The sequence below is a fragment of the Ambystoma mexicanum genome, chromosome 2p (assembly GCF_040938575.1).
Source record: "Ambystoma mexicanum isolate Mex_15411 chromosome 2p, UKY_AmexF1_1, whole genome shotgun sequence".
Classification (NCBI taxonomy): Eukaryota; Metazoa; Chordata; class Amphibia; order Caudata; family Ambystomatidae; genus Ambystoma; species Ambystoma mexicanum.
The window spans coordinates 328603904-328631236 of NC_090923.1; the positions used below are offsets into that span (position 1 = coordinate 328603904).

At 42.8% G+C, this 27333-nt stretch overlaps 1 protein-coding gene across 14 annotated transcripts in view; it reads right to left on the reverse strand.

Annotated features, from left to right (window-relative positions):
- The window catches only part of ERC2 (ELKS/RAB6-interacting/CAST family member 2), a 4434974-nt gene that overhangs the window by 338495 nt on the left and 4069146 nt on the right, over window positions 1-27333 (reverse strand). For all 14 annotated transcript variants that reach the window (XM_069643656.1, XM_069643655.1, XM_069643659.1 and 11 more), the window contains one exon: window positions 8551-8738. The gene's annotated coding sequence lies outside the window, so the exon portion shown is untranslated. The remainder of the gene's footprint in view (window positions 1-8550; window positions 8739-27333) is intronic.

A 27333-nucleotide genomic window follows, 5' to 3' on the forward strand; every position in this document is an offset into this window, starting at 1 on the left:
GGGCTGGAATGCCCCGGTAAGTCCCCATTGCCGGGTGCCGATACATTTGTGACTTTGGCAGCAGCTACCAGAGTCCTAATGAGGACCATTGTCCTATAGTGCAATGGCAATTTTCTACGTTGAGCAAAAAAACGAGCTTTTTAGATAATTTGCGAACCGTGGATGCATTGCTGTTCGGCTCTGATCCGGAGGTAACCAGTGATGCCTACTATGTGGTGTTGTGTGAGTCTGACGAGCACAATTGCCTTTTTGCACTCTATTTTGGAGGCCATAGCATGCGTTCGCCCCTTGTCTTTACTTCTTTTCCTAGGCTGGCATCCTTGTTTACATGCTACATTGAATGGGTTGCAGATACACCTTAAACGTAAACCATACTTGCAGGAGAAATATGCCGATAGAGGAAGTAGGAAATATGATTACTTAAGAAGTAAAATCACTACTTATCAAAAGGGACAATTCACAGGATGGAGCACGTGGAGTTTAAATGGACTAACCAATGGTATTAAAAGAAAGAAAGGGTTCATACATATGAACAGCAGAGAGCAGTTGTAGTTTCTGTACAAGAAACCCACTTTTCAGACACTGAGCCATTAATGCAGTAACTCTGAAAAAGAGATGGGTGGGTAATGTAGCACATCACCATTACACATCTTACTCAAGAGGAACCCGGATCACCTTTTGAACACCTTTGTTTCACGCTAGTTGACTCTCGTGTGGGAACCAAAGGGAGAGGAGTGCTAGTAAAGGTTGCAATCACAATATCATGTATGTATTTATGTATTTATTTTATTTATGCTTGTGAAGTTCCCAACTTATTTAGCGTAATATCACAGTAAATTATCCGCAGTCTAGGAATGTGGTTCTGGTCTGGAACTTAACTTATTTGTGGCTCATCAGCGACCAGAGGAGAGGGACAAAAACAATGACGACTTTGGGATGAGTTGATGTATGGCCAATCGTGAACACAAAAGAAAGTGAATATTTTTTTCTTTTTCACTCATAAAATGTGCTCAAGAAGATTGCTATCATAACGCTTGTTGGCTTCTGTAGCGTAGCCAACAATAGATCCTATAGTTTTGACAGGCCATGCCATGGTTCAAGTAGACGTCAACCTCTTCGCTCTGAAGCTTAATGCATCCTTATTAAATAATGAAGGGTGTAACAAAATGGTCTCAGACAATATGGCGCGTTCTTCAACGGTTATGAGAAGCACGTGTTTTGTGTGTTGCATTGGAAAGAAAGGTGATACATTTTGCAACACGCCTTAGGAAAGAAGGAGAAAACGACAGGGACTGGAATAGCATAGCTAAGCCCGGTAATCTAACAAAGGGAAAATCAGCTTTATTTATTTATTTATTTATTTATTTATTTATTTATTTATTGGACATTTGTGTGGCATCGATACAGCAGAAAGTGTTTCCAGGCGCCAAACAGAAAGTGAACTTGAGACTATTGGTACAACAACAATAGAAAACGAAAGTGCCCTTCAATGCAAGAGCAGAGTATGCCCCATACCGATGGTGGCTATGCTACTGCAATATGCAGCCAGAAATAGACTGAAGCAGCAGGAGTCCAAGTCATCTGTCTCAGGGACTGGTAACACATCTAGGGTACTGGAATCCTTATAAAAAAAGATTGCAGCAAAAGATTTTTAGGAGACACTGTATGATAGGGTGAAGAAGTTGACCTCAAAAAGATCTTTTATTATGGACACGCCCAAACTTGAAGAAAAAAAAGTGGCTAATTTGAATTTAGCCATTATTGCGGGTTGATGAGTTATTGAACACCAACACTGTCTTCCAACTGGTCTTGCAATAGCTCAAAGGACAACTTTTCAAAGTCTTACATGCATCAGCATCTCATCTTTTAGGGAGTGGGGAAACCAAAAACGTTTACTTGCGACAACCTTTGGCATTTTCCAGTCTCTCTCTTTCTTGCTTCATATAAGCCCAAGGAAATCGCTATTGGTCTTCTCTCTGCCAATCAGAAGGCTTGGAAACAGTCAATACCTATTAGTACTAAATGAATTTCAAATAACCTGGCGTCAGAAGCGTACATGGTAGCAGCAGAAAGAATTTCTCTGCATTTACAAAACAACAACATTTTAAGTCGCTTCTCTCAGAGGTTCCTTTTTTCGCTGCACCATCAACTTGACATATGATATCCATTTTAACACATCCAAGTGAAAGGTAAAACATGGAAAAGGTGTTTATTTTCGTATAGAGTAACCATTTACCTTTTCATTACGCCAAATTCTTGCCCGTTTTAAAACAATTTGAATCAACCAAGCTGACCTTACAAAGGCAACCACTTATATGAATACAACTAAAGAAAACTGCATTTAATGTACTGACACTTTTTGTCTATTTACTTTTTCTACTATTAAACGTATATGTTTTACTTCACCACCACAACTCAAAGCAAATGATCTTATTAATGTTCTAATAGCCTTATTGACCTCAGGAGGAGCCATTATCATTTGGGATAATGCATTCAAGAAGGTCATTATAGGGCAATACTGACCCATGTCAAGCTCCATAAGATTATAATAAAATGAGTTATTGAACATAGTTATACATGTTGCAAATTACACAAGGAGGACTCTCTTGTGTATTGGAATCATTGCGACGTGTCCTGTCTCTCTAGTGCTCTCACCAACCTTTGCTCCACCCACATGATGCTATCAGTAAGGTCACCTATTTTACGGTCCGGTGCTTTTATGACATGCTATATCTAGCTTGACGCAGGAATGAGGTTACTCTTTAAGAAGCCGATACACTTCATTTAAGCTTTTGTCCTTTTTGCAGACTTCTGATAGTCCTGGGATTCAACAGAATTTTCCCCCGTGAATGTGCTAATGTGCTGTATTGTGTTTATTTCTGGGTTAATAAAATAATTTACTATTGCACACATTTTTTCCTGTTTTAGCTCTCTGTGACTATCTATATTATAGAAATGCAAGTTACTGGATAGCCAGTATAAGGAGTCTCAGTGGCTGTCAAATTTTCCAGAAGGTCTTTTCATCAGGTGGTGCAGTACAGTTGGTCACACATGGCCCTTTTGCCTGGACTTAGTTAAATATGTGTGTTTGCAGCCGCTGGACCATGTATAGCCATGGCCAAGCCATGGGCAACACACTCATCACTGCTCAGTGCTCTCAAAGTAAGTGCAACAGGTCTGCCAATTAAGGCCCAGCCTGGAGACAATGCTGGAGCTTTGGAAACGTGGGACCATCTGCCAGTCTGTCTAGTATTGCCCCCAATTAGCTTTTTATAAAAGAAATATGAATATATGGATACGTCTTTTAGAATATCTTCCATCCTGTTGATAGAGTTCCTTTCATAAGATTCATGAATACTTTCATACACTTAATGGATGTTTCATCAAATCTAATTGGGATTTAGTTAATAATAATCCATAGGTGAAATCACAAAACGTACAATTTAAATGCCGTCATCAAAATGTAGATTAGAAATTACCGTGTATTATATTACTATAAAAACAACAATTTAGAATTTGATTTTGAGTAAGAAGTGAATTTAAAGATCAGCAATTGCATGTAATGCTAAATCATTATGAAGTCAATAAAGTATGCGTATATACTTCAATAACCAAATCTGCTGTTCCTAATCTGCTGTTCCTAAAGGAAAAAATAAAACAGTTATCTAAATGAGACAGGCAAAAAACAAAATAAACTCTAAAGCAGCAGAGAAAAAAAAAGTATATTCATACAGTTAAATGCAGTTGAATCTTAGGACCAACGTAACACTATAGCATCAATTATATCATAGAGATATAGCTGTATTTCCAATCGTATGTGTTTGAAGAACAGGGATGTCCACTTCGATCAGAAATTGACAATAACAGATTTACAGAAGGTGGAGGAATCTCCCAGAAGCGTGTCTGTACAATACATTATACATATGTGAGACATGTTACTAACAAGGATAAATGTGGGGGATACATGCTTCAAACAAAAGAGGAGTACTGTACAAGTAGAGTTTTGAAAGTATATAAAGATGCTGCCCGATAATAATCTATTGCCTAGAAAACCATCAGCTCTGGTGGAATCAACAGAAATAAAAATGGTGGTCTTCATTGGCAACAATCAATGGTCATCAATATAGGGATTTAGTGTCTGACTACGTACCTTAAGGAATACCTCGTAAGAAAGCAAAGGTATCTCTTGGGTCTCATTGAAGATATTAGTGCACACACGTGTGTGCTTTTATGCCTTCCTTATACAAGAGAGAAAGGCTGGTACAGAAAAGCAAAACAAAATCAGGCCAGCAAGTCTGTAGTTGTGATTGTCCTGGTCATAGTTAGTAGAGTTGCACCCCAAGTGAGCTCTGCATAGGGTGGTATGGTCCAACAGTTAACAATGCCAAGCACACTATAGATTGACAAAGATTAGCAAAAGGTATTTCCTAGAAATCGTCCTTCCAAATAGTTGGAATGGTAACGTAATGGCTGAAGCATAGAACCAAGATTCAAGTCCAATTTTCGACAGGTCCTGATTTATGTAACTCAACCAGACCCTGCTCCCAGCTACTGTCATCAGTGTCAGGCCTCTCAATGTAAGGGTAGTATGCTTATTAACATATGTTGTGACCCAAATTGAGACTCGGTGCAGTGGTGAATCTTGATTTGTATCAGTAACTTAAACATTTCTCAACTAGGCACAAACTGTGACATAAAAATAGTCCTTGGCCTTCTATACATAATGTAATGCAGCACAGTCTTATATAGTGCCCTTCTGCCAATAAGGTTGGCCTCGCTGTGCATGGCTCTTTAAGAAAGGAGGGCAGGGTGTGTTATTGGATAGAGGGAAGGCAGATTAAGAAACCTTTGGTGTTGATGGATGCTGGTCAGAAGTACCTGTTACCTGAAATTTGCTATTTTTCTTGGGGTTGGTAGCGACATAGCAGGTTAGAGGTATGGGCAGCCCCTAGATTGTGAAGTTAAATAATTAACAGGATGGTTGTTTATTGTTTGTAAAAGATGGGTAGGGTCTGAATCTTTTAAGTACACTAGACCTAGGAGGTAGATAATAGATAAAGGTCTCTAATAGATAGAGGTCAGAAGAACCCTACATATCCACGCAGTAAGAGGCATTGATTATCCAGTGACTTTTCTTTGTATGATTTTAACATAGTCCTAATTGTATGATCCCTCCTCTTAGCTATATGCCAAATCTAAAGATGTCTCCATTTAGTTTCCTCTTTGAGATACTTGTTTCCAAAAATGGGGCATCATAGTAAATTAGATGGGAGTTATTAACCTTTAGAACAGATTGCTCACCTGTTAAAAGTAGCCTACACTTCTGGGGCCTTACAGCATGACATTTGATTTAGGTGCATTAACAATAACCTTTCACGGCATATAGTAATCATTTAGTGTTAAGTGTCATCAATGCAATTAGAACAGTGTAGTCTGCATATAGCTTTGGTGTTCCCCAGGGGTCTAACCTCTCACCCTGGCTTTTCAACCAATAACTGGCAACTCTCGCCCACTGCATTGCCATTTTCTGCTCAGATTTCTAGTGCTATGCTGATGACACTCAATTCATTTTCAGGCTGCCCTCGGACACCTCCTCTCCCTCTCTCATCTCTGATTGCCTATCTGCCATTCAAGATTGGTGTGGGAGCCAATGATCTTTGTCTGAATGCCAGCAAGACGGAGATCCTCCTCATTGGCACATCTTCACCATCCTTTCCCCTCACTCTCTGGCCCACCTGCGAGGCTAAGAACCTCAGGGTTATCTTTGACTCCACACTTTCCTTCTCCGCCCATATCTCTGATGTATCTAAAAAGTCAAACTTCCTACTGCACCTCCTCAGAGGTACTCTGCCTTTCCTCTCCTTTCCCTAGAAGCTCATGGTCTCCCAAGCTCTGGTTCTCTCTAGGTTGGACTGTTGTAACAGCCTCTTTCTAAATCTACCTGCCTCTACTCTCCGCCCTCTGCAACTAATCCATAACAGGACTGCGAGACATGTCCTTGGCCTCAAGCCCTGGGAATGTATTTCTCCAGCTCTGAAATCCATTGGCTCCCAGTGGATGCAAGGATTACATTCAAAACCCTCTGCATTGTCCACAAGGCTTTCTGGGGCCTGGGTCGAAAATTGCTTCAGCTACCCTCTGCAAATATCTCCCCTCTCAAGCTCTTCGCTCCTCTACCTCTAACTCCCTCAGGGTCAGTCGTTTTTCAAAGAAATGAGCGGGGGTAGATCTCTCTCTTCGGCTAGGGCCTCCCTCTGGAACAGCCTCCCTGCCACTCTGAAACTTGAGGAGAACCATCTCCGGTTCCGGCAGCACCTCAAGACCTTCCTCTTTGCTTCTACCTTCGCTCCCCCTCTCCCCTGCTGATCTGTTCTCTCTTGGCACCATGCACCTGGCCACCCTCTGTTCTCCGGGGCCAGGTACCTGATCACCCTGCCACCCTCCCGCACTGCCTATGGGCCACCACTTGCACTGGGGTCTGTATATGTACCCATACAGTGCCCCCCTTTTTCTTCCTGCACTTATCAGACCTACCATGTCTGCTGCCTTAAACCGAGCACTTGCCAATTGCTGGCTGCACTACCACTGTTTGTTGCCTTTATTATTTATTTATTTATTATTATTTATCTGTTTCTCCTTTGCTCCACACTTTCCACTTCTCCCCCCTTCCATACACTTCCCCCTCCCTCTCTCCCATCCACTTGCGCATTCTCAATGTCACTGGGCCTAGTAAGAACATTGTTTTGTTCTCCCCTGGTCCCCTCCCTTACCTTGTCGCGCTCTGAAACACTTGTGTACAAGCACGATAGAAATAAAATATCAATATCAATATCAATATCTATATCTGCTGAGAGACACAGGGGATATCTGAAATGGCTCATCACAGTGAGTCAGCTGCATAATTAACAGATACAGTGAAGAGGAGGCGGCCAAGGAAGGGTCCTATAAAGAAAACATACCTTGACGATAAAAATGACTTCCACCAAGGACAAACTTATGTAAACATTTGAGAATTTATTGTAATCTATGAATGATATTGAGAGTCTGCTAAAACAAACTGCAGGGTAATGGATGTTCCAAAATTTCAGAAAATAGATTGGTAAATAAGATTAGAGAAAGGAAAGAACCAACACCTATCCCACTAATATGGAAAAGCTTGCTAATACGTAAGGTGACACATCTATGGGAGCAAAACTGTAGGGCGATGGCTACACGGTTTAGAATTAATCATAACCCTGGGAATTGCTCTGAGCAGCCCTACAGACCAGACCATCGTTTCTCGGCATACCAAGCCATTACAGAAGGGGAAAGATCATATCAAACTCAAGTTTGGCCTCACCCTAAAAAGGACAGTCAAGCTCCAACTGCTGGGTCACATCCCTTATACAGGAGACAACGAGCAAACCAAGATATTTTTCAGCCTCACTCGATGTCATCAATCAGGTGTAGCTTTGCTCTCTAAACCCAGCATGTACATCACTCACATCTGGCCATACCCCTCTCACTTGAGTTTACAGTAGCAACACTGAAGTGTGAAGACTGGAAGGTTTTGAATGAATCATAACCACAGAAATTGCTCTAGGTAATCCTCCAGACCATTATGTATTGGCCTATTGCAAAGATAATATCCAAAACAGGCATGGTCCCAACCCAAAGGAGCAGACCAATATGAACTGGTTAGTCACACATAGACATACAGATACACATACACAAACATACACACACACATGCACAAATTAGAGGGGCACAGAAAAGGTGTTCTGAAGCAAATGCCAGAGAAAACAGTAAAAGATATAGGAGGCATCTCACTATGTTTAACAGAGGAGATACAAAACTGGAGAACAATGTAGGGGGCATGACAAGGAAAATATACATTGCAACCTGCAGTGTGGCGAATTGAGACCAATATAGGGGGCCAAAATGGCATGCTAAAACAAAGCTGGAATGAGCAGGCTGGAGGAGCGAAAGGGTAACACAGGTTGTAAGGGTGCATATCACTTTAGAAAGGAGAGCTCAGGGAGAGAGGGACATTCAGAGGAGAGGTATGCGGTCATTCTTTCAATTTAAACCAAATATGTAATTACAATCTCATGCCCGAATTAAACATTGAATAACTAAGTAAAGCAAACAAGACAAAAGGCACATTATGAAAAGAAACAGTGATAGAAAAAAGAAAATAATAATATGCAAAATTATTGGAAATGGTGAACAGTTGTAATGGATGTAGATTGGTTAATAGCACTGCATCCTCCAGCTGCATGTCTCCTCCCCTCACTCTCTCTTATTGGCTGCTCATTCACGTATCCCGTCCAAGACATACGTGTATGTGATTGTTTCTTAGAGAGATAAACTGGAACAAGGCATGCGATCCTAGCTGTATATTGATAACATTTGTTGTGTAAACTTGTGCCTGTTGTATCTAAGTCAAGAACTCAAATGAAAGTAATTGGCAAAGATGGGCAGGTATGATGGAAATTGATGGAAGCTGTTGAATAGTAGCTTTCATATCATAGTTAACGCATTCATTGTTTACTTTTGAACTGTGTGTACCTGCATTGCTGGTCGGTGGTGTTATTTGGTCCTCTTTGTTATTACTCTTCTTCTCTTCTTCATAGATGTGCAAAGCTTGAAACTCAAAGAAACTGGAAATCACACTCTAGGCAAAGGTTGGATAGCTGATCAATTAACAGAATACGGTGTAGCTGTGGGTTATGTGCCTGCAACAGTGACTGGATCATCTGGGAGAGGGAAAATAAGAAAAATGCTTGTGAAGATGCAATGTAACCATACAAATATGCTGAGTGATATTGAGCAAAAAGGGTACAAATTATAGTTGTGCACGTGAAATTAATTCAACTGAAAATAGGTGGTATTCTCCCTATTTGAAATTTCTTAGATGTAAATTCAAACACAGTATTTCTATAAGTCATAGCACCCAACTAGAGCCATAGTATGGTCGTCAGCCACATCGAGTTCTGATTCTTCAGGCTTAGGCCCTGGTTCATGGAATTATTTGCGTGTAAAATGGGGATTTGCGTGCCATTCTTTGTGCAAATTCCTGTTTGACGAAAGGGGGTTTGCGAGGAGAATCGCACGCAAATCCCCGTTTTACACGTAAATAATTTCATGAATCAGGACCGTAGACTTTTAGTTCCACCATTTCCATTTTAAGTTTGTGCCTTAAAGCTCCATCATGTGAAGTTCTGTTGGCTAAAAAGCCAAAAGCAGAAGAAGCTTACCCACATGACATACTGCCAGCCACAAGGGTGGTGGAAGGATCTATGCCACCCCAAAGGAAAGTGCCATTTTGATGATTCCTCTTATGGTTATGTTTTAGGTTCAGTATGTTTCCTTACTAGTGTCCCTGTGCTGTGGGTGCCTAAAAAGAAAGCTGTTTGAAATAATTTGCAATGCAGGCCTGTTGGCCTTTATGGGTACTGATAATGGATCATTGACTGCCTAACCGGGACTGTGCATGGTAAACTGCATGCAAAATCACGTTGGCTGATTAATAGAATTGACTTTGTGGCACTTTAAAGTACTTTCCGGGTAGTTCGCGCAGGCTCAGCACGTCACTCCGAGAGGCGGAGTATCTTGCGTGAGACACCATGCAGAGCGTGGGCGTGGCTTGCGCAGAGGGAAGGGTACAGGTTGGAACACGAAAAATGAAGCAAAAAATGGGCGTTACCAGGGATGGCATGCATGCAGGCAGTCCTTCGCACACCCACCATTTGCTGGAAAAATATGTATTAATGGAGTAGAGCACGCAACCTCTCATCGTGGAAATGGCCATGCAAAGCCCTCATACCATCCGCCACCCGAAGGCAGGCACAAGACACCTGCGCATAGGATTTACTGCACAGCAGTAAGATCGGGTGTCAGATTTAGGGGTGTGTGCATGCTGCCATAGTTCTGATCTAACTTAGGGGTGCACATATGCAGTGTAGCAGGTGCAGAAAAGGTTTACGGGGGTTCACACACAGATTTTCTGAGTTTTACCCGAGTTACAATAAATCGTACGCATGTTGTCGTGGTATCGGTAACAGTTATGTGAGACCCCGCGCAGGGTCCTGAAGATGCAGGCCTGCTTGTGGTGGACCCCACAAACTGTAGGGTGCATGTATTCACACTCAGGGGAGGGGAGAGCACGCAAAGGTAGATGTTCTGACTGTTTTTGCTTTGCGTGGGGGCGTGTTGGGGGTATTCCGGCCGCAACTTGCGTATACGGTTACTTTGCACACACAATTCATTGCATACTTGGAATGCGCATTTGTTATTCTGTGTGCAGGCTTACACAGTGTCATTCTCGGCCCATAGCCTTTGCAGGACGAAGGCACACTTTTCCATGAATAGGGCCCTATAAATATATACTTACTTTATAGCAACATCACAAAGGCGAACCCGCTAACTACCTAATCACATGGACAATGCAATAAATATAATAAGGCCATATGCAGATAATGAACCTGACCCCTTACCGATAACATCAACAGCTAGTTAGGCCTAACCTAGTCGCATATTGTTCTATATTAATCTAGCACAAAACAGAGTACTCAAACACAAAGCTATTATTGGTGTCAAATAATAATATTACTCATTTATTTTTGGTGTTTTATTCAGTCCAGATCTAGAACCAAGGAACTGCTGATTCCTTTTCAGAAAACATGTACCGTATTATTTTAAAAGAGGCATTGCATCTGTCAGGAAGAACCCAGCAGCGACCACTTCAACGGTGCAGGCACTGGCTGATGGATTCTGATGAGGTACCACATGATGCCGTGTTGGGCTTGTGTAATCAGATATTGTTCAAGGCTCATGTGCCTAACACTGCCCGGAATGAGCTTCATGCCAACAACTTCTTTTGGTCTCCAGCCTGCATATGTGTGCAAGGCAGAGATAAGTAATGGTGGCACCCATGAAAAAAAGGAAGCCTTCATGTATGTGGATCCCTACAGACTTTGCCGGCTCTTTACACATTATATATATTTTCTTACGTTTTTTATTTTTCTTTACTTTGCATTTGGTTTTTAGCTTAAACCTTTGCCATATTAATACAATACAATAAAATAATAAAACAGCAAAATACAATTCATAATCACCTACACAATCTCTAACAACACTTCATTTCAAATCCCCCATCAACAGGAACACCCATACTCATTGCTCTACAATTACAAATAAAGCCTTATGAGACTCATTACTCCTATTAGTGCAACAGGTGTCCCCATAATTTCAAACCATCTAAAGCTCAAGTTTGATTGACTGCTATCACTTTAAAAAGTTATTTGACAAAAGCCAACAAAGCCGGGGTCAGCGATGTTTGTGTGCTAGACATCCTTCTACCCTAAAACTCCTCCGTCGTCGAAGTTAACAATTGATCAAACAACTTAGCCAGCCATTTCGATCTGATATTGTTACAACCCGGACAGTGCAGGATAAGATGGAATAAAGTTTCACGGTCATGGGCACATGCACGACACTTATAATCCCGTATCTCCGGAGGCTTCCTAGCTTCCAGAACTTCTTATGTTGGGTAAAGATTCATCATAATCCGTAAAAAATTGTGCCGCCTAAATTTGCATGGAAATTTGGACATATACAGTGGCTGCAAGGCCCTTGCTCTTAAATCCTTAAAGTTGTTACCATACATTTTTACTTTAACTCTAGCCTCAATTGTCTGAATCCAGTCCAGATCACACACATTTCTTTTTACTCATGCTGGTCTCTGCTGAAGTTATTCTGCTGTCTCACCAAGATCAATTAAAATGTTAGTACACAGATTCCAAGATGGTGGCCAAGCCGGGTAGACGTGCGTGAGCGTAGCTCCTGTCCTCCCAGCTCGGGCCGCATCAATTGAAGACTACAGCTAAGAATACACTGTTCCCATCGAAGCGTACCTTCCCTCCACTTCATACGGTAGGTTAAGAAAGGGTAAAAGAGGAGACGAGACCTCCGATCGATCCCGCCAGAAGAGGATGGTTCAGCTCCGACAACCTGGCTTAGAGCACCCCGCTCTGCAGCGTGGCATCCTGGAGAGGGCCGTTCCGAGGGGAGCGCCTCCGGCCCCGCCAACAACTAGAGTTGCGGATCTGGCAGAGGCACTAGGAGGACCGGGAAGCAGGGAGCAGAGCAAGCCTGAGAGCAGCAAGCACGCCACCCACCATTGTGAACCCCCAGTGGGAGAGGAGCCGACAGAAGGGAAGTGCTAACCCGGCAGGACGAGCCAAAAGAGGCAGAGCCCGGGCCCGGAACAGCACACCGACCCAGAGGAGAGGGAGCAGATGAGGGAGAGGCCTGGGGAGGAGCAGGTGTAGGCCCGGAAAAAGAAGACGTGCACCACACAAGCCCTGGTCGGAGTCCAGAGGGGAAGGCAGCGGTCCGGTACGGGTGGACGGTGAGACATGGAGCCCAGCTGAGACCCAGCAACCACAAAGCGAAGGTACGAGGCCGGGGAAAGTCAACGGGAGCAGCGGGGAGGGCGTCAGCCACCCAAACGATCAGCAAAAGCGGGCCACCCGGACTTTACAACTGGGGCTTCAACAAGAGACTCAAGGGAAAAGGGGAGAAGGGAAGGCGAATTCCAATAGGCTTAATAAAAAGAGCCTAATCACTCTAATCTCCATTACGCGAGTGAACACAGGACAGGCACAGGAGAGCGCGCTCTGCACTGCACCTCTCATCCCCCCTCATTGAGAACCTCGGATGTGGTTCCCGGCCAAGACAGGACGGGTGCCCTGATCCCAGATCATTCCAGAGACCCGGGGCCCCCCCCAGAGACAATAGCAACCCACAAAAATATGGTGCAGGCACCCCACGAAGGGCCAGGGGGAGCCCGAAAGACACCATAAAGGACAGACCCTCAGTAAAAGGAGAACCTACCGGGGACCACGGGTGAGACAGTAGAGGGAAATAAAGCATCCACACTCAAAAGGGGAACCCAGGGGCGACCTGGGTGAAGACTCCCTGAAGACACAGCTATTCCCAACAAATATTCCCAACAGAAGAGCCTGAATCAAGGGAAACTTCCTTACTCGAGGCCAGAGAGGTGCGCCCCAGCAACACGAACAGATAGCACTCAGCAGGACCCTATCAAGAGTCGAAGACAGGTGGACCACCTTAAGTACAAATCTGATCCCTAAGATCTAAAGTGAACAACAAGAATAAACAAAATGTTTTAAAAAAAACTGCCTGGCCAGTAAAGATACAGACACATGTCAAAGTCCAGGGCAAGAATAAGACTACAGGCATCCACGGCAAACAAAAGCGGACCTAGGCCGGCTCAAGATCTGACCCAAATTTGGGGACTAGGAAACACAGATTCCAAGCAAACAAACAAGGAGGGAGACCCACCAAAACAGAAAGAAGACACAGAAATGGCTTTGAGAGACGATATGAAATCATGGTTTAAGGAATTTCAGGACCAATTTATATCCTCCACCCAGACGCAGTTTGAAAACATGAAGGGGGAATTGAAACAAGCGGTCCAGGAACTTTACAAAGACATAGAAAATCTCGAGGAGAGAATGGACAACATGGAAAAGACGTTCCAGAATATGGATGATGATGCCCTCCAACATGCAGAAGCGCAAGACCGCCTTGCTCGACTGGCAATCGACCTTGAATCTCAATGCGAAGATCTGGAAAACAGATCCAGGAGATCAAACATAAGAATCAAAAATATGCTGGAAAATGTGGAGGATAAAGACCTTCGCACAGCAGTACAACAAGTTTTCCAAGATATACTAAAGGACGGCTCCGGAGAAGACATCCACATCGACAGAATTCACAGGGTAGGCCCCCGTAGATCAGGGGAGCCCGGAACCTGCCCAAGGGATGTTCTAGTGGCCATGACACAATATGCACAAAAGGAACAAATCCTAAGGAAGGCCAGGACCATTGAGCAAATAAGAATGAACGGAAAAGAAATACTTCGGTTCCAAGACCTAGCGCAATCAACGCTCAGAAAGAAAAGAGAAATGAGCCAGGTAACAAAATTCCTAACAAAAAACAAATTCAATATAAATGGACATTCCTTTTGGCCTCCTTTTCACATGGGAAGAAAGACAATACTGAATCACTATGAGTGAGGAAGGCCTCAAGATACTGGGGTACCAGGAACAAGAGGCAGCACCCCCAAATACCAGTGAAACCCCTAGACAAAGGAGAGAACCGAGGAGGTGGCAAACAGAAAAACGAAGAACAAGACTCCAATCCCGCAAACCAGAGAAAAACTAAACAAATCCAAAAATGAAACTCATATGTAAGAAAAGATGTAGGGAGCGGTAACAAAGATACAGAATCCTTAGACAGGGCAGGTGCCCACATGAAGTCGCGGCAGAGCCAAGGGACGGCTTTGGAATCAGCACCACAAGCAGGGTTTAGGAATCCCTGCAAACTCTTCACCCTGTGATGTTAGAGGGCTTGGAGCAAAGGCACAACGCCGGAGCAACCACAGGGCCCAGAGCTCACCTCAGGGACAAAGTTGTGGGGGGAAGGAGGGAGGAGGGAGGGGAGAAGAGGGGTAAGATCGGAGGGGAAAAACGTTAATCACTGGTACAAATGCAAACAACAGCGACCCACAAGGCGATTCCAAGAATAAACTTCAGACTCATATGAAAGAATGGGGCTGAAAATACTAACATTCAATATCAGAGGCCTGAACACGCCAGTGAAAAGGAAGAAAATGGAATACTTCTTGCACAGAGAGAAGTTTGACATAATAACGCTCCAAGAAACACACATACAGAAGAAGAGGAAAGGCCAAACCTGAATAAGAGGTTACAATCAAATGACGAAGAGAAAAGAAAAGGAGTGCTGATAGCATTCGCTAATCATCTGAAGGTCCAAATCAAAGCGTCAATATCAGATAAAAACGGCCGCTACGTATTCGCAAAGGTGCAGATAGACAATCGCCAACTAACCTTAGCAACCCTATATGCTCCAAACTCGGGCCAGGAGGGTTTTATGAAAGACACGATCAACAAATTGGAAAACTTTGCGGAAGGGGAAGTAATCCTGACAGGAGATTTCAACCTAGCATGGAACCAGACAAAAGACTGCACAAATCCCGAAAATACCCATCAGGGATCTCCCAAACCAGCGCTTAAACAGACAATGCAGAACATGACATTAGAGGACATGTGGCTGAGACTCAAAGGCTCAACAAAAGGATACACATATCACTCACACGTACATGGCACAAGCTCCAGGATTGACCACATTTGGGGCCACAGGAGCTCTGCTGGGAGAAATCCAGGACATAGAAAAATGGCAAATATTGTTATCAGACCACGCCCCGCTCTGGATCACACTTCCAAAATTCAGGAAAAGATCAGGCCTATGGCGATGGACACTCCCCAGAGACATCATACAAGATCCAGTAGCCAAGGAAACAATCAGAGAAAAGATAGAGGACTACATCGAGCAGAACGATACCCCAGACGTCTCCCCAAGTACTATATGGGAAGCCTTTAAAGCGGTGATAAGGGGACAAATAATAGCGCTGAAAGCACAAAAAGACAAGCTCTCATACAAATGGGAAGACGAACTGGGGAAATAACTGGAAGAAATAATAGAAGAAATGACAATGAATACCTCCAGGAAAATAAAGAAGGCTTATAGACACATCCAGAGCCATCTGGATCTGATCAGGACCATAAGAGCAGAAACGCAACTTCTGCACTCAAAGCACTGGTATGCGATGAAATCAAATAAAGCAGAAAAACTGCTAGCAAGACAACTAAAAGGTAGGAGGCAAGACCAAATGGTGCACGCCCTAAAAGACGGACAGGGAGATAAGAAAACACAGCCGAAAGACATCAAAGAAATATTCCGAGTTTTCTACCAGAACCTATACACTTCACAGCATCCAAGCAAAAAGGAACAAGAGGCTTACCTAAAAGATATAACACTTCCTATACTAACTCCAGCTGAAATGAGTCCAGATGAATCAATAATGCCAGAAGAGGTTACAAAAGCAATTAGGGATCTACCCAAGAATAAATCTCCAGGACCGGATGGCTTTACGGCGGCCTTCTACAAAACATTTGCGGAAATACTAACACTCTATCTAACCAACCTATTCAACACATTCAAGAAATTGAACAATGTTGCCGCTTCCATGAACGAGGCGAAGATACTGGTATTCCACAAAAAGGGGAAAGACCCGGAAAATCCGAGCTCATACCACCCAATAGCCCTAATCAACGTTGACGCCAAACTCTACACAAAGGTTCTCGCCAATAGGCTAGCACCCCTTCTCCCCAAGCTAATTCACCAAGAACAATCGGGATTCATTCCCAACAGGAAAACCCATGACAACATTAGGCAAATAGTACACCTCATTGAGAAAGCAGGAATCATGAAACTCCCATCAGCAATAGTATCGATAGATGCGGAAAAAGCATTTGATCGAGTAGAATGGACCATGCTATTCGCGACACTACGGAAAATGGGTGCTGGAAATGGTTTCATAGATATGGTTAGGGCCAACTATAACTCACCAACGGCTATGATCACTGTCAACGGAGAATTGTCGGATCCCATCAAAATAGGAAGGGGCACAAAGCAGGGGTGCCCTTTATCACCCCAATTATACGCTATTTTCCTCGAACCCCTCCTGGCAAAGATCAGAGCGATCCTAGACATTAAGGCATAGAAATGGGAGGGAATATGCACAAGACAGCTGCATACACAGATGATATGATGATGACTCTAACGGAACCAACCAAGACTCTCCCCCTACTCATTCAACAGATAGACGAATACAGAACAATATCTGGATTAAAAATAAATAAACAGAAATCGTCAGTAATGGCCCTGGCGGGTGACATAAATGAGATACACAAGAAAACAAAAGACCTACAATTACAAACGGCAGTAGAAGGTGTGAGATACTTTGGAGTGACACTGACACCAAACATAAAAAACCTCTACAAAGGGAGCTATACTAAACTCTTAGAAGACATAAAAAGAGATCTGGTCAGCTGGAATCTGCTGTCAATCTCTCTGGTGGGGCAGAATCACGGTCATCAAGATGATTATCCTACCCAGATTACTATATTACTTCCAGGCTCTCCCGATTCGTATACCAACGACTTTCTTCAAGGCACTTACCAAAATAATAACCAAATATATTTGGCAAAACAAAACACCAAGACTGTCACAACAGGCGATTACAGCGCAAAAATCGGATGGAGGCATGTCGCTCCCCACTTTAGGAAGTACTATGAGGCGGCACAACTATGGGTCCTAAACAAATGGATTACGGACACCTCAGAAAAATGGTGGGAAACACAGGATAGAGCAGTCGCAAGATCAAATCTGCGTCACCTCCTTTGGAGGAAGCCCGAGCACAGACACATTAATATCAAGATAAGTGAAGTAATGAGTGCCACCATGGAAATTTGGGACAAAGAAACCAAAAAAGAAACACTCACGATAGATCCAGCCCCATTCATTCCGATGTTCGACAATCCAGACTTCCCCCCCAGGAGTGGAAAAAGGCGCTTTCCAGAAATGGCGAGAAGCGGACTGCACAAAAGTGGGTGACATGTTTGATGGACAGCAGATCAGATCCTTCGCTAAATGCCAGGAACTCTTAGGCCTTACGGAAAAGGATAGGTACCAGTATGAACAAATCCTCCACTGGCTCTCAACGCCAAGAATATCCAAAGCATTGACAAGGAACCTCACCCTATGTGAGACATACATTACGACCCAGTCGGGAGATAGGAAATTCGTATCCACCCTATACAAATTCATAAATGCCCGGGAAGAAAACATAACCTGGCACTACATGAAAAAATGGAAATCCACGCTAGGGTAACAAATCACGAGGGAACAATGGACATACCTCTGGCTAATAATCCCAAAATGGACACGAGCAATACAAACGAGAGAAGCATGGACTAAAGTGATGATCCAGTGGCACTATACCCCAGAAAGATTACACAAAATGTTCCCGACAGTACAAGGGAAATGTTGGAGGGGATGCGATGCCTTGGGAACATGGAGACACATTTGGTGGGACTGTAAAGAACTTCAACACTTCTGGTCGGAAGTGGAAACACAAATGAATGAACTCTTCAAGGGTGCAGCTAACCTAGGAGAAGAAATATGGATGCGTGGCATGTGGGCCCCCCGAGATAAGTCACTCACTAAAACTCAAAAACTGAACTTTATGGGCTTCCTAATAGCAGCGTGGCTAGCCATAGCACAAAAATGGAAACAAAAAACCCCTCCAACCACACTTGAATGGCTCTACAGGATATGGACCTATGTTGCAATGGAGAGAATCACTTATAACCTCCAGGGAGAAAGGCAGAGCTTCGCTACAGACTGGGGAGACGCCATAGAATACCTGCAAAGTGACTACATGCTACAATGGTGCCCACACAACCTTCGCATTCTGGATATGTCCACAGGTTAAGATCGAAGCAACAAGGGGACGCATAAGGACGGCATAGACAATAAAACCGGTGAGGAGGGAGGGGGGCGTGAAGGGGGGCAAAAGGGGACAATGTTGAGTCCCGATGTTTCATGTTTAAAGAAATGCCAATAAAAAACTTTGAGAAAAAAAATGCCAGTACACTATGAGCTCCATGTGATCCCTAGGGTTTTAGAGGGGTGAGAAAGGGCCATATGAATGGACGCCAACCCTCCTTCACTCCCTTATACACCACATTTCCTAAAGAGTGAGAGGGTCTTCCAGATCGTAATGGAATAGATGGAATTCAGCCCTAGTTCTGCCCTTATCACATGTATTGGAACAGAAGTAAGCAGGCATAATACCATCCTCCAAGAAATACCCTCCAATTTCCCCCAGATTGATGCTGAAAGTGAAAACGACATTTCAGCCGATAGGTCAAAATTGGAGAGACCTTTAACCGAAAAAAAACTGGATCACTGGGAAGAGAGAGAATGTACAGTATCTGTTCTTAATAATGATAGCTTGAGCAGCTAAATTCTTTGTCTTGCTCCTCACTACTTGTTCTCTTTGAGCATCAGCCACTCTGTCATTTAGACACAACCCCAAATAGGTTAGTGCCAACACTTCTTGAATTTTCTCTCCATTAAGAAACCATCCTTTTGTATGCCCCCCCGTCTTCTTTGTTTTAGATAAGAATCTACGGGCGGCCAAACCTCTCTGCTCGCTTCTCAATACTGATGCAAGTATTTGCACATTCAGGGTCCCTGAATGAAGGGGGGGAGATGCACTGAGCAGATTTCTAACCATGGTTCATGCTTTATGTAATAATTGGAAACCAAAATAGTCTGGATGAGCAAAACCCAGAGAAACAAAGTATCAATGGGTTGTCATGCCACTACACCATTTTACACCCCAATAAAGGGGATGCCTCTGTAAAACAGAAGCATCACAAACATTGAACAGTGGAGTGTGTGGAGACTGGTTGAGCCATGAGAGTAAATATCTGGATGGGGTTGCAACATAGCGCATTCATTCATCACATGAAGGTTCCGTGCTTGGAATATTAGACCCTATAACCTTCACTTCATCAGTAATTCAGTTATGATTTCAATTGCACTTTAACTGGATCATATGTGTTTAAATGCATGAATGTCATAATGCTGCAAATGCAAGCTAGAGATGAATATGGACTAACCATATTTGTAAGAAAATGACCAGTCATCAATACGCTGGAAAAGAACACACCTACATTGATAATTTTGAGATAATTGGTAGCTTATACTCTTTCACAAATTGTATTCTCTTTGTTCTCTTTGAATAACCTTGAACATGATAGTGCCACCTAGCAGCCATTACTGGAAGTTGTCCTCTAGATATATAATATAATATAATATACTTACTGAATCTGTTGGTTGACTCAATGACCACCACTCTGGCATCAAAGCTGCCATCAGCACAGAAACTGCTCTCCTGAACACCTGTGACTACTAACTCTCTATAATCTTGACTCTAATCTCCCTTCTGTCCTCATTCTGCTCGATCTATCCTCTGCTTTTGACATGGTCAACCATGCCATCCTGCTCAGTTGCCTCTGTGACAACCTTGGTATTATTGATCAGTCCCTGGCCTGGTTGACCTCCCTTGTCACCGACCGACCCTCTCAGGTCCAACTGGGGTCTTTAATCTCTTCTTTCTTGCTCTCTACTTGCGGTGTGCCCCAAGGGTCTAACCTCTCTCCCTGGCTCTTCAACCACTACCTGTCACCTCTTGCCCACCGCATCGCAACTTTGTGCTCCAATTTTCAATGTAATGCGGATGACACTCTGCTTCTTCTCTAGGCGGGTCTATTGAAACAGTCTCTTTCTAAAACTTCCTGCCTCTACTCTTTACAAGTTATCCAGAACAGGACTGCAATACTTCTCCTTGCCCTCAAGCCCAGAGATTGTATCTCTCCAGCTCTGAAATCTCTTCACTGGATCCCAGTGGCAGCAAGGATCAGGTTTAAGACCATCTGCATTGTCCACAAGGCCTTCTGGGGCCCGGGACCACTCTGCCTCCAGCTTTCTCTTCCAAAACATCTTCCTTCTTGAGCTCTGCACTCATCCACCTCCAACTCTCTGAGGTTAAGATGCTTCTCCAAGCAGAGAGCTGGGGGCTGATCTATCTCGTCGGCTGGAACCTCCCTCTGGAACAGCCTCCGTGCCTCTCGCAGACTTGAGCGGATCCACCTGAAGTTCTGAAAGCAACTCAAGACTTTCCTTTTTGATTCCACATTCTCTCTTCCTCTCCTCTGCTGATCCACCTGACCGCTCAGCACACTGGTCACCTGGTCACTCTCTGAACCTGGGCTCCTGCCTGTCCAGTTTCCCTCACACTGCCTTTGGGCTCCCCAGCACTTAAAGGTATGTATCTGCAACACTACAATCCCTTCTCTCTGAATTTATGAGCCACCTGCTGGATGCACTTGTGAATTAACTGCACTCCCCCCTTCCCCTGCTCCCTGGCACTTCTCCCCTGTCCCCCTTTCTTCACGTGCATGTTCTGAATGACACAAGGCCTAGTAAGATCGTTATTTAGTCCTATCTTTGTTTCCCCTCCTTGTCTTTTCGCACTTAAAAACATTTGTGTACAGGTGTGTTGTAAATACCACATCATATCATATCTGTAGATATGCACATTTCTGAAAAGCTTGTTTTGCCCCGTATGCATACCCACAGCGCATTGCTATGTGGCCCTGATCTGGAGGTGAACTCCGATCTCCTCTCTACTATTTGGCAATGTGCATATGTGGAGTTTTAGCTGAAATGGCTTATTCCACTATCGCATTGCAGGTTGAATGGTATTTCCTCTCTTATTCCATGTCCAGCATAATATTAATTGTGACATGTACAGCACAACATTGAAACATGATTCTTTTAATAGACTTTAGGCAAGAGGAAAATAACAGAATGGTCCATAGTTATTTTTTTAGTTCTTAATTATAATATTCATCCTGTTTATACAGTATGTTATCCTACTTTCAACAGATGTATGAACTGAGCCACAATCAGATAAAATGTTTTTCTCAGATTCAAAATTCACTGAGGCCTCTTTTGAATAAAATACTGTCTGTGGTAAATTACTGCCCAATTAGGATTATCAGTTTGCCTATTAGTAATCATGTAGGTATTGCATGTATATATGATGTATGACTGTTGTATGACTGGGCTATATGGCATTACCACCAGCATTGAAATCCACCAGTGGTAAACACCAGTGGTAAAATTAGCACAGTGCAACACACATTGTCAAACATTTCTACCAGTTACAAAAAGGCAGCTAGGAGTGAAGGTTTGCCATTGGTTCTACAATATACTGCCAAAAGCAGCACATTATGCATTTAGGGGCCTGGATAGAGCCCATGCAATAAACATCACTCCTATTAATTAACCGACTATTGATTAATGAAAACAGGCCTCCCTTAAGATTGCAGCAGCTTCCACTAGTTTTACTTAGTTATATTTATTTGGGCACCCTCTCTGAGTGCATTCACTTCATGACAACACGAGTGGAAGGTGGGGAGGGGAGCAACCGATCTCTGCAGCCATGTCACATTTAGATGTGGCAGGGAGAGACCCCTGCATCAATTTTCCTGTTCACCCACACATTCCCCTGTATTATTGTTTTAATGTATGTATTTAATGTTCTGTGGTTACATTAAGAAACCTTGCACAATACACAGATAAGCATAATTATACAATTTTCATGATTAAAATCAAAATCATCACTAATGCCAAATTCATTAAAATACAACATTCATTAAAAGATTCATTAAAAGGTTATCCCCCACCCACATAGCCAGGATTAAAATTCAAAATCAACACTAATGCAAAATGCATTAAAATACAAAATTAAACAATTCATTAAAATGTTCTCCCCCCACCCACATAGCCCAAATAATCCTTCATTTAAACTTAAAAGATTCTTAACTAATGAGGGAAGATCCCCCAAGTGCTTTAAGGTTTCCCTCAAAAAACCTAAGAGAGCCATAGAATATGAAATCGAGATAATACTCATACATTTAGACCATACATTTTCTGAAAAGATTGCTTTCTGGGGGAGGTGGGCCACACATTCCATTAAAATATGGTACAAGGATTTCTTTTCTTTAGTTTTGCACAACCTATATGAATAATCCTCTAACCCAATACGAGGGCCTATAACTTCCATTGTAGGGTAACAATAACATCTAAATTTAAGAAGTCTATCCCTGAAGGAACGTGATGGTAACTTAGTTATGTAAGCTTGTGAGAAGTCTATCCCTGAAGGAATGTGATGGTAACTTAGTTATGTAAGCTTGCGAGAAGTCTATCCCTGAAGGAACGTGATGGTAATTTAGTTATGTAAGCTTGTGAGAAGTCTATCCCTCAAGGAACGTGATGGTAACTTAGTTATGTAAGCTTGTGAGAAGTCTATCCCTGAAGGAACGTGATGGTAACTTAGTTATGTAAGCTTGTGCAATAAGAACAGGTGAGCAGAATTCCATCCACATCGCTAAATGTTTGAATAGCTATCATTTTCTTAGGTGCTGTAACAACTCATTTTAGTTCAGAGCAGGAGCCTACTTTTAAAAGTAGGAAGTGTCACATCACTGGTCGACCCAATTTCCTCCAAATATTGTTCACATTCACACAGAAACCTACTCAAAGCTTGATTAGATCGAACAGAGATGGACTCCCTCAGTCTAGTAAAATCATTGCACTACTCGCCATTGTGAAACTTATAAAACAAAATTACCAAGACAAAATAACTAATTCCAGTCTAATAGCCCTGATAGGTATGTGAGCATGTAGTTTCAGAACCTTTCGCCACATCTTTACTTCACTCACACTTAACCATCTCTTAATTGAAGGTGGAAAGGGTTTGTAACCATATGTAATGGACTGCATCACTTTTGTCTTAATAAATTGCAACACGGGCAATAGGGAAGAGAAACACATCTTCTGCTGAATGGCCCTCATCTGTAGGATGTAAGCCTCAATTTTAATATCCAATCTGTTTTTCATCAGCCGCACATGATGATAAGGGGAAAACAGGTAGCCCACATATAGTATTGATGCTACTCTGACGATGTCCTTAGCTGCAACGGACCAACTAACGTTGTTATATTTCTTAGGATAATTAAAACACACAATATTAGATTTGTTTCGGTTAATTACTAACCAGTTTTCCATTAAGTCGGACACTGTTAGCAGTGGTTGAAGTGAGCGGGAGCGGCCGGGAGCGGTGCTCCTATACTTTTTTAAATTACCTTTTACAGCTCCTACACTTTTATTGTAAAAATAAACCATTCTGGAATGCTTTTGTTTTAAAATAAAAGTGTAGGAACAAGTTGATACTTGCACTTTCGGTGCACTGAACTGGACGTTCCCTTAAAAAGCAGGTACACGTGTTTGGGGGTGTGTATTGTTTGTAGGAGGGGACGTGGTGATGGGGTTTATGGGGAGTGGGTGCAGGCCAGCAGGGAACACAGTTCCAATACTTCTTTTCGTACACTTCGACCACTGACTGTTAGATCCAACCTCCTCTGCAAAACAATTGGCGTGACATCCAAAAGAAGGATTTCATCCCCATATGCGAGCCATCCAACTTCCAGAGTGCGCAGCCTGGGTGGAAAAAGTGAAGAGAGATCCGCAGTATATAAATTAAATACCCGAATGCATCCCTAGTGCAAACCTAAATTAACAATTACCACTCTAGAGAGAAAACCCTCAACATTAAGTCTCACTTTCACTATATTTTTGGAATTAAATAAAATCAGCATAGTGAGCAGCCCTTTAGGAATTCCCAAGTGCTTAATTTATTCCAGAGCCGGCCTCTGTCCACCTTATCAAACGCAGATGAGAGGTTGAGACTACCTATATATATATAGTGAGTGTTGCTTATCACATTTGCTGGAAGTTCATAACAGTGACATCAGGAAACCATTAGTTAAAGGACCCACCCCTTTGTGAAACATATTTTGAAAAATGCTCATCTTGTGGTTCTTTTCCACCCAAGAAACAAGATCCCTCAAAACAAAGCTTGTCAGAACCTTGGAGGCTGAGTCTATTAGTGATAAGGGTCGATAATTCACCAGACAGGCCATATTCCTCTTCTTGCATATGGAGACTATAATAGCCAAAGCCCAGGAAGGGGGAGCTCCATTCCAGCGACAATTTGCTTAAAACAACATCATACAATCTTGCATAAAACTCAAAAATTGCTTTTTACAATAAAATTAGATAGGCCATCTGGTCCAAATGCTCTCAAAGTTTCAACTTATTAAGGGCCGTCTCCAACTTCTGCTGATGAAAATTCAATTTCCATAAAACTTTAGGATGGTAAGAAAGTACTCTACAGACTCAAGCTGGGGGTGAACAAAATTCCTCTGAATAGTGATTGATCCACACAGATTCTGGGATACTATTCATTTGGAGCCTTATCTAATGTCTGTTCAAGTTATTCAAGAGCCACCATAAACCTCTGGAATCCCGAGATATAAGTTTGTAAAGGATTGCCTGATTTTGTGAGCAGTATTGCTGTATTTTGTGGGCCATCATACAGTTCTTATAGCACTGCTTCTCTTCCCCAGAGGCTTTAGCTGCCCAAACATAATCTCTATTTGATTGTACAGCTATTTTTCGTAAAGCTTGTGCCAACAACTGCTTGTGATCTCTAATATGTATAACAAAGGATATAACACTCTGATCTACAAACAGTTGAGGCTGCCATTGTGCAGCGTTGGAAGCTTTTTATTTTCACATAAATAACATTTTACCAAAATTCGGAGGTGCATAGTCATTCTTTAATAGACCATGCATCCCAATTACAAACCACCTCCTTCAGGAACTTTACTAGAGGTTTACCCCGTAGTCGCAAGTTATCACCTGTTTTGTTGATGATTACATTTTCACAAGCGAAAGAGAAGGATAAAAATTGCTGAACTACAAGTCCCAATCAGGCAAGCATGATCACTTGGATTATTCAGTATGACATTCAAGGACACCACCCTGTCTAGTAAAATGCTAGAGACAAAGATGAAATCAATAGTAGATGCAGAGAAGCGGCCCAACCAGATATGATGAATGGGAATATCCCCCCTTAGATTCCCATTCACTCTAGACTGGCCCCATCTCTGCATAAACACCGACCATCTTTTACCTCTGGGAATCATGCTGTTGTTGGGTACTGTTTTACCAGACTGGGTGCTACATTGCCATACTAAATCATCCCACCACTTGTTCCAATTCCTCACAGAAGCAGTTTAAAATATTCCGCTAAGAGAACACAGGAAGCAGCATTCTGAGCAGCCCACATTTCCAAGATACACTGTAGTTCTGCTCAAATGCATTGATCTTTCACCACAAGCGTATTTCAATGTAATGTAATTAGTAGAAAGTGGTGCAGCTCTACTCCTTCCCCCAGAGTCACTTTTACCACCAGAATAGGCTTGTTCATTTTAGCCACGTCCTTACAGCAGGTACATACATTAATTTTAATCGCAATCAAGAGCTCTGCTGATGGTCTACGCCAAGGGCCCTTTGCATTTCTTGTAAAAACCTTACAACTATCCATGAAAGGGGGTTGCAGCAACAAGGTTTCCTGAAAAAATCTAAAGTAATTAAACGTATACTTACTGAACATCACATCGTTCATGAAATGTTAAAACCCCAGGTCTTCCAATCAATGAGGGAATCAACTTTAGGCTTTCTAATATCTGATGGTGCAGCAGGCAAACAAACTCATGTCCCTCCTCCTCAGAGGAATACTTTCTTAAACCCAGATTGTCCTCATATCGGTGAATATATATCAATTCTTTAACAAACCTTTAGGGGTTCATGTCCCTCAACCCAGCAGCATGTGTATTTTGGGACCATACAGGTTCCAACATAAGGGTACCATACCCTCGTTTTAGGAATTCGTCATGTGCCTTCATAACCAAATTGCTGGCTAGGGAGGAATAGAAATGTACAGTACACACATTAAAATAATCATCCTCATACATTTCCACCCATTTGATGTCAGCAGATGAAATAACAGCCAGCAGGGGTATTCCCTTAAAGAGGGTCAGGATTCTACTTCTGCTTAACAGGCACTCCACGACAAATGGCATAACATTTTATGGCCAAAATAGAACTACACACAACACCCCCACCACCCTCTAAATTACAGGGGTGGGGGGTTGATCAGCCTGATTGCTTGCTGAAAAACCTGACAGGAATCTATGTGACTTGCATTGTGAGTCTTAGAATCTAAACACAGATCAACAGGTGCCCTCGTCCTATTGGGTTCAGGTGTCCGAGATGCCCCACCTGGCAATTCTGGGACAGATTCCTCCGCCTTGGTCTAGAAATAGTGCCTAGTATCCTTAAAGGTTGTCTTCTTTAGATTTTAAGACTTTCTCCCTTTTGACATGAAAGTGGATGGACTCCCAGAAGTCAAGAAGATGCAGGGACATCTGAAGACCCTTCCGGGTCCCCTACCGTGAAGATGCTTCTATGCAGCAATGCCTCCTTTTGCTGAGAATCCTCAATAATTATCTGTGGGTTGGATAGGGGCACTACATCACTGGGCGTGGGACCAGAAGCTCTTAAACTTAAATTGATCACACATAGAATGCTCTTTAGAAACATCAGTGAGCCTGCTTTTTTCATTGCCAGGCAGCTTTTAATGTTCTTTGATTTTTTTCTTTTTGGTTGAAAGAACCCGTTTTTGTTTAAGCAGTGTTTTCAAAGCCAGCTCTCCTAGCTGGTGAAGCAGATGTGCCTCCTGAAAACTTGAGGGCAGAGTCTTGCTCCTTTACAGCAGCCTCGCAATTAATTACTGGGCTAAGCTGAACCCCCACATCACACACACCGTGATCTTGCAACAAAAGACAAAGC